At 48.4% G+C, this 8,631-nt stretch overlaps 1 long non-coding RNA gene across 1 annotated transcript; it reads left to right on the top strand.

Annotated features, from left to right (window-relative positions):
* Window positions 1–931: 931 nt before the first annotated feature.
* On the top strand, window positions 932–4,510 carry LOC143643300 (uncharacterized). The gene is made up of 3 exons (XR_013156200.1): window positions 932–1,467; window positions 2,926–3,033; window positions 4,309–4,510. It is a non-coding gene; the product is annotated as an uncharacterized LOC143643300 (long non-coding RNA).
* The last annotated feature ends 4,121 nt before the right edge of the window (window positions 4,511–8,631 follow it).

Genomic DNA, 8,631 nt, shown 5'->3' with positions numbered 1-8,631 from the left:
GAAGACAACTCCCTTCCTTGGTTCCTTGGATGGCTAAGGCCGGCCTCTCCCAAGAAGGAAGGAAGAGGGGGAGGAGCTTAGGAAAGAAGCAGAGGGAGCGCGATTTCCCAGGGCTGGAGGAGGGTGGGAAGCGGCCATCCTCAGAGCCAGGACTCCTTGTATCCGGGGAGCCTCAGGCAGATTCTCCATTATTCCCAAGTAACACGGCCAGCCTCACGGGGGTCCCTGCAGACCTGGAAGTGATCATGCCAGTGGTGACAAGTGGGGGCCAGTCCGGATGGACGTCCGGAGGGATCTTCTCAGTGCTCCACTTGGTGCCCGACCAGGGGGCCAAGGTGGGGGGTCGGTAGAAAAAAGTGGGATGGAATTTCCTGCCAACCTGATGGGACCGCACCATCAGATTTCATTTGCTTTTAGAAAACTAGAGGAGTGTGACATTCCTCGTACACTAGAGTGTGTAGGAAAATCCAAACTCACTACATAGACGGGCATGTCCAGTGCTGGGGAGACACCACTCCCAAGGCGGCCTGTTCCTCAGGTGTTGGCCCTGCCTGGCTCCTTTCTGGGCTCCTGGGGCTCCAGGCACCTCCCCAGTTGCTGTCGCAGCTCCTACCCACTCGTGCCAGTCAGGACCAAAAACAGATGACGGGGGTGGAAAGGTGTGAGAGTGACTCACTTACTTTCGCTTGCCTCTGCCTCTGCCCAGGCTCGGGTGGTGCAGGCAGTCACTGGAGAGGAGCCCTGGGGTGGAACAGCAGAAGGAGGCATTGGACAGGGCAGGGAGTGTCTTCTACTGTTTCCCAGCAAAACTGAGCTGCTCTCAATGGACAGCCATCCAACTAGGAAGATGTGCCACACAGCAAAGCTCAGGGAAGGCTGGGGTAAACTTTCTGGGAGCTGCTTCCATGCTCAGATTTGGGCTGGACAGGCCTCCTGGCAGCAATATCTAGTATAAGTCAAGTCATTTCGGATAGCCAAGAGATTTTTCTGCCTTCGGCCTTTCCTCAATAGTTAATTGCTAGCCAGAGAGGAATTCAAATCCTGCCCCATTCTCTCTGCTCTCTGGTAACCATGGGCAAGGTAGGAACCTCTTGGAAGCTCAGTTTCTTCATCAGGAAGGGGAGGGCGAAGATATGAGCACCCTCCAGAGGTCTTGTGAAGATGCACACAATGGTCTTTGTAAAGTGTCAGCCCAGGGCTGGCCCCGGAGAAGCGCCCAGCAAATGCAGGATCCTCAACCCCACCCCAGGCCCAGGACCTGATGAGGAAGAGCTATTCTTTCCACTTTGGAGGCCCAGAGAAGACTGGAGCTTCCCAGAGGCACAAAGACCTGCAGCCGGGACGCTCTCTCCCCTCCTGGCGGGCTTTCGCGGTGCTCTCCTGCACCTCGCAGAGCCGCACGGATGCTTCCCGCACACATGGATTCCCTGAAGCTCAGCGAACATTCTCCATCTGCTTCTTTTCAAGGTGCTGGGATGCAGGAAGGGTGGACAGTGGAAGAGCCAACAGGGACCCTGAGGGGCCGGAAAGCTTGTCCTCAACCACAGACTGAGGCAATGGCAGTGCCGAGCTTTGGGGCGTGGCTCTGGGCTCTTAGTCAAAAGCTCCTGAAGGAATAAGATACAGGAGATGTTTCTGGGGAAACATGGGTTGGCAGGGTATCCCCAAAGAACCATGCCCCAAAATCAGAACAGGTGGGAATTGTGGAACGGGACACCCCAGGCAGCTTAGCTTGGCATTCACCACCAGCCCTAACTTCAACTCAGCTCAGCAGGCACTTCTAGAACATTTTTTGAGTGCCAGCCACTACCTGTGTTAGATGCTGGGAATACAAAGATGAATAAAGCACAGTCCCTGCCTCAAGGAATTTACAGCCTAGGGAGGAGTCAGGAACGTAAACAGGGCCATGGTGGCTCAGCAGGCAGAGTTCTCGCCTGCCATGCCAGACACCCAGGTTCATTTACCCGTGCCTGCCCATGTGGAAACAAAAAAAAGGAACGTAGACAAATTATAATAATTTACATGATGGGTTTTTAATAACTGAGATTGGAGGTGAGGGCTGAAGAAAAACAAGATAGAATTATTGATTCTGCCTACACTGTCAGGGGGGCTTTGCAGAGGATGAGGTATTCATTTTGCTATTCAGAGAAGGAAGGAAACCCCTGTGGGCATAGAAGTGTGAAAAGTCAGGGCCTGCTTGGGGAGCTGTGGCCACAGCTGGCAGCCAGGGGTGCAGCACAGCAAACGGGGCTGGAAAGGCAGGGGTGGAGGGATGAGAAGGTCCTTATGGACCTACTGGGTTGTTGGACCTTTAGAGAGGTCATTCTGATGGTGGCCTGGATGATGGCTTGGGCTGGGAAAGAGTGGGGCTGCCCCTGCAGACGTCCCAGCAGGAGAAAAGCCAGTGCGAGTGGCAGAGTCGAACCTGTGCGATCAGACAGACATCAGGTTTGACTCCTGCCTCCCTCACTGGCTGTGCATTGTGGACCAGGCTCTTAAGCTGAACTGAACTCCAGGACTCCTGTCTGCAAGATGGGGATACTAGATAATACCTCCTTTGTGGTTGTGGTGAGGGTTGACTGAGATAATATCATCTGCCACCTGACATGGTATTCCTGGCTCAGGCTGTGGGCATTCAATCAATGTAGCGTTCCCCTACAGCAATATCATGGGGTGGGGAGGGGTAGTGATACTACTGAAAAAGGAGTGAAGGACCTAGAACAGTGTCTAACACACAATCAGTACTCAAGAAATACTTGATGAAAGAATAACAAATTGAATGTAGAGAAGAGGGGAATAGGAGCTTCTGGAGTGTTCTAGAATGACCTCTTGGATGGACATTGAAGACAGACAGGAGGAGGGGCCCACCCAGTTGATACAGATGCCTCTGGATTCTACTCCTTCTGCTGTCTTGTGTTTCCCCAGATCCTGAAGTGGCCTTGTCTCTGCTACCACCACAGACTCCTGCCCTGTGGAGTTGCCATTCCTGCCAGTATTTAGTTCACAGGGCTGCTGTCCTGCAGCATTTCACGGGTGGGCGGTCTTTCTGATATCTGGTGAGGAGGATAGAAATGGGGTCCCACTCAGTAGGAGAAGGGAACTCGTATCCATCATGCCCCCTGTGTGAACCAGGCTCAGGACATTATTCCATTCAATCCTCACGATAAACTTGAGGGTCAAGTCCTGTGACCACCTTCCCTGTTTCACTGATGGGGAGGAAGAGGCCCAGGGAAGCTAAGGGGCTAGTCTATGGTCATATAACTAGTAAGTGGGGAAGGCAGGGCCCAACGAGCTCTTTCTGGCTTCAAAATCTTTGCTTTTTCCGCTGCCCCTTCCAGAGGATCCGAGATGAAGACAAACAAGTGGAATGATAGTGACACAGGTGCTAAAAGAAAGTGTCGGAATGGGAAAGACGGAAGAGTAGACATGGCGGTGGGGAGCAGGGTTGGCGGAGGGCGTCCATCCTCCAGCCTTGAAGGGGACGGTATCTCCCCACTTAAGCTCACCCACCTTCTCCTTGAACGTCAGCCACGGGGCTGAGTCCTGCACTTTGAGCCTATCTGTGTCACTCTCCTCTATTCACTCTGATCTCGTCCCCTGCCATCCCTCGCTAGCTGCCCCATGGCTGATAGGAGGCCGGCCTTCTCAGAGGCTGCTCCAGGTATTTACAGCCCCAAGCAGCTCAGGGCCCAGAAACCAGACACTAAGCCCCAAAGACAAATGGCCTGGACTGGTTTATCCAAGCTCACTCTCTGATCTGCATCTCTAAATACCCCAACGAGCAGCTGGGGGCTCTGAGGCTCCATCAGACCCAGTGAGACCCAGACACAAACACTCCTCTCCTGGGACACCCACCTGACTACAACACCTGGAATAATTGTTGTCATTGAGGGTTTACTATGTACCAGGTGCTGTCCTGAGCACATTACACGTATTATTTCATTTAATTCTCATGTAATCCTATGATTTGGGTGTTATTGATCCCATTTTAGAGATCAGGTGATTGAAGCTTAGAAAGGTTAAATAATTGACACCAAAGCCCCTGGCTAGCAGAAGGGACAGAACCCAGGCCCGCCTGACTCCAACTCACACACTCTTGTCTATTATCATACACTTCTAACAGGCACCACTGTGGTGGTTTGAGACTGTAGATACCCCAGAAAATCATGTCCTTAAAGCGGGTCCATTCCTGTGGGTGTGAACCTGTTGTGGGTGGGGGGCATTTTGATTAGGTTACTCCAGTTGGGACATGGCCCAGGGTGGGTCTTAATCCTCTTACTGACACCCTTTAAAATGGGGTAAACACAGAGAGAAAGCCACAGAAGCCAGAAGCTGAAGAGAAGGGAGAGAGAGACCAGCTGACGCCGCCATGTGCCCTGCTGTGTGATAGAGAAGTCCAGGATTGTGGGCAGCCAGTCTTTAGGAAGGGAGCATCACCTGGTAATGCCTTGCTAGGACATTTTTTCAGCCTCAAAACTGCAAGTTTGTAAGTTAATAAATCTCCACTGTAAAAGCCAACCCATTTCTGGTATATTGCTTTTAGCAGCTGTGCTGGTTTGAAACTGTCATGTACCCCAAAAAAGCCATGTTCTTTTAAGCCAGCCTTGTGGGGGCAGGCCCATTGTAGGTGGGATCTTTTGATTAGGTTGTTTCCATGAAGACCCACCGACACAGACTTCACCAGAGTCCTTTGCGAGAGATAAAAGACAGAAAAGCCCAGAGAGACCTCAGAAAGAAATGCCCTGGAGATGCTAACAGAGGACCCACAGAAGCTCACTGTCTCCAAAATGAAGACATTCTGGAGCGAGCCATTGAAACCAGAGAGTAAAATGACCAACAGACATTGCCATGTGGCATCCCATGTGACAGAGAACCCTAGATGCCAGTGGCCTTTCCTCAGAGAAGGGATCCTCCTCTTGATTTTGACATTTTCTTGGCCTTAAAACTGTATGTTTGTAGCTAATAAATCCCCACTGAAAAAGCCAACCCACTTCTGGTACATTGAGTTCCGGCAGCTTTGACAAACTGAAACAGCAGCCCAGTGCACTAGAACAACCCCTGCTGATGGTCGGAGGGAATCCTGGGTCCGGAGATGCTGGGGAATCCTGCTCTGCCCTCCTCGCCTCTTTCTCTGCCAAGGCTGCAGGAGGAAGGACAGGGTCTCTGGAGGCTGCTGGTCCTCAGCACAGGAAGCAAAACCAGGTGAGGCCATCGTTCTAGACCTCCATGGGCTTCCTTGCAGGGCAGTGCTGAGCACATCATTTCACCTCCCTCAGGCCTCTTTTCTTCATCAGAAAAATGGAAATGATGCTACTCATTCTGTATAAGCCACAGAGTATCATGGAGACTTAATGGGATGATGGACATGAAACACTTTATGAATTGTAAACTACCGCACAAATATAAGGCTTGATAGTTAATTACACATGAGCATGCTCACACCCACACACCCCTATCCATATGCACCCATTCATTCATGCATACACTCACTCACTCTTGTTCCAAAGAGAAATTAACATAATGACACAGCCCCCTGTGAAATCTCATGCTGGGACCTCCCTATGCTTTCCATCCTCCCTTCACCATTACCCACTTAGACTGAGTGGGTTCAGGAAGATTGAGGAGGGTCTGAAGAGCTTTGAGGAGAAGCAGGTGGGTCTGGAGCACAGACGGCTCAATCCACACCTGCCCATTCCCTCCCCGGGGTTTAGATTTGTTTGCATTTCCTTGACACACAGGCACCTGGGAACCTTCAAAACAGCCCATGCACTCAGAGAAAATGCTCAACAGAGCAAGGCCAGGGCTGAAGGGGAGGTTCAAATGCAGCCAATTTCTTGGAGGAGTCTGCTATTCATTCATTCATCCAGCATCCCAGTCAACAAAATTTATTGAACACCTACTGCATATATGCACAGAACTGCACTTTGTGCTAGGACTCTAAAGATAAGTCAGCCAGTGCCTGCCTTCAAGGGGCTCACAAAGGCAGTTATATGCGCAAAGGCAAGGAGAGTGAGGCAGCGGGAACATTTGGGGATGGTAGGATGGTAGTGAGCAAGGGCTGCTGTAAGAAATGGAGCTGCAGAGGCCAAAGGTAGTGGCCCTGTCCTGGGCAGCCTTGATGCCAGGCTGAGACTTTGGGCCCTCTCCTGTAGACCACCAAAAGAAAAGCAGGAAAGTGAGTGGCATGAGCGAAGCATATTTCTTTTCCCTATTATAGTGTCTTCTCCCTCTTTATCATATTCCCCTTCAAAAATGGCAGTTACATAGCCTACCAAAACCATGAAGGCATATAAAGATATGTAAAGAAAACTTCCCTAATCTCTCTTACCCCATTTCTATGATCCCACTACTTCCTCTACGACACCTGGGAGCTTGTTAGAAAAGCAAAGTTTTGTGCCCAGACTGCTGATAAAGAAACTCACGGTCTACCCTTCAGGTGATTCTGAAGTATGTTAAAATTTTACAATCACTTCCCTAGGCCACTCAAGATACCCACTAGTTTTCCACACCTGTCTCCATGTTCCTTCAAATATATATATATATATATATATATATATATGAGCATGCTTACACGTGTGCCATTTTTGTCACTAATTGCTTTTTCAAAATCATACTCACTACTAGGCACTGCTAATATCATACGACGGATATACTTCCTATTCAATAGATATAGAAGAAACTCATTTTTTAATGTGTGCATAATTTTCCAGAGTATTGGATGCAGTAAAATTTATTGACCATTTATTTTCTGATATTCAGTTTATTTGCAATTCTATTGACACCTAAAAAAATATTACAATAAACACCTTTACCCATACATTCTTCCGTACCAATACTTTTATTTCTACAGGATAGATTGCCAAAAGTGGGATTCCTGAATCAAAGGTTATGATATTTTTTATTTTAATAGATATTACTAGATTAATTTCCTCCCAAGTTGTAGCAATGCATAGTTCCACCACCAAAATATGATGTGCCTGTTTCATCACATCCTCACCAGCACTTGATTTTGTAACTCTTAAAATTTAGATTACTATAGCAATTGTGTGAAAGATGGGTTTGATCCAATGGAAAGGGAGGTGAAGAGATGAGTTAGGGAAGTACTGGGTTAGTCCAGCTGAGAGATGATGATGACCTGAATGAAGAAAGTGACCATGAGGATGGAAAGGGGGCATCAGATCATGGTAGGCATTTTCACTAACTGTTTTATTTAATCCAAATAATAATCCCTTTTCTGGATGAGAACTCTGGAGATGTTGTTAGGAGACATTGGAATGCCTGGGTACTGATACTGATCATTTCTTAACTCATCTTCGGCCCATTCTGAGGGAACTTGCCCTGCCCAACCCTCAATTGCCTAAGTAACTCATGGCCCCACTCTCCCATCCACAGATGATTGGGTAAGGGTAGGGCACAGGAGCTAAGAGTATCTGATCCAGTTTAAGAGGCTGGGAACCTAAGTCCTGGGACACACACACACAAGATAAAAATAAATGAGCTGCCACCAGCAAGTTCTTTCTGGGGTTTGAGAGGAGGCATTCAGAGGGAAACTGTCATTTGGTCGTAGAGGGTGGCATGGCAGAAAGCTTGTGCAAAGACAGGCCATGGGCACAAAGAAACAGAAATTATGGGTAGGTAGAAATGATGAGTAAGCAATGTAAACTCACTGAAGGGCAAGAGAACAGAGCAGGTGCACCAGGAAAGGCCAAAATGCTGAGTCAGAAAGACCAGGTTGCCCAAGGGAGACAGAGCAGCAGTTCCCAAGAACTATTGTAAATCCAGACTCATCTTGATTTCCCATGAAGTCTTATATCACTGGACCACGAGATTCTCATTTCCTTAAAAACCCTCCAAACACACCCATGATTGTCCTTTTAGGAATCTCTGTTCCTGACCGTCAACAGCTCTTGCAGATACAAAGTCACAGAGTTCATGAGTATTAGGGTTTAGATTTGCCCAATTCTTTTGACTTCAAGCTAAAGCTATCCAAAGATAAAACAGTACCTTCATATATCAGTTGCAGAGTGATTTTTTTTATCTGCATTGTCTATTTCAATCTTTCCCCAATAAGGAAACAAAAGGTCCAAGGAATTAAATAATTTCTCCAAGAGCCACTATTAGTAAATGTGGGGAGGAGATTTGGATCCAGTCATCTGATTCTGACTCCCACACCCGTCCCGGCCTCCCTTCTGAGATGGCACCCAGGCCACCGGGGCCTGTTGGTCCCTGCTCATTTCACACCCCCACATACATCCCCTTAAGACGTGGCTATAGTTCCAGCACTTCTTCCTCATGCTCAAGTGGGTTCCAGCTCAAATGAGGACCTTGGTGGACAAATCCAGACAACCAACTTGTGACCCACATCCAGAACATGGGATATGCTGTGCGGAGTTAGTTGGGAGACTCCACCACTCAAGAGGGTCTCGCCCCAAGGGAATGAATGACTCCGGGACTAGAATCACCACGTCTTTCTGTTAAGGCCTTTTCTCAATTATATCTTTACAAAAGCACATGTAAAACATATCTATTTTCTATTTTAACTTTGGAGTGAGTCATTAGCCCCTACCAAGACGGGTACAAGAATAGGCTTAAAAACTAGAAATAACTAACATTTATTGAAGCTTTAGGCAT

The sequence above is a fragment of the Tamandua tetradactyla genome, chromosome 8 (assembly GCF_023851605.1).
Source record: "Tamandua tetradactyla isolate mTamTet1 chromosome 8, mTamTet1.pri, whole genome shotgun sequence".
NCBI classification, from domain to species: domain Eukaryota; kingdom Metazoa; phylum Chordata; class Mammalia; order Pilosa; family Myrmecophagidae; genus Tamandua; species Tamandua tetradactyla.
This window is presented reverse-complemented; position numbering and strand designations above follow the sequence as displayed.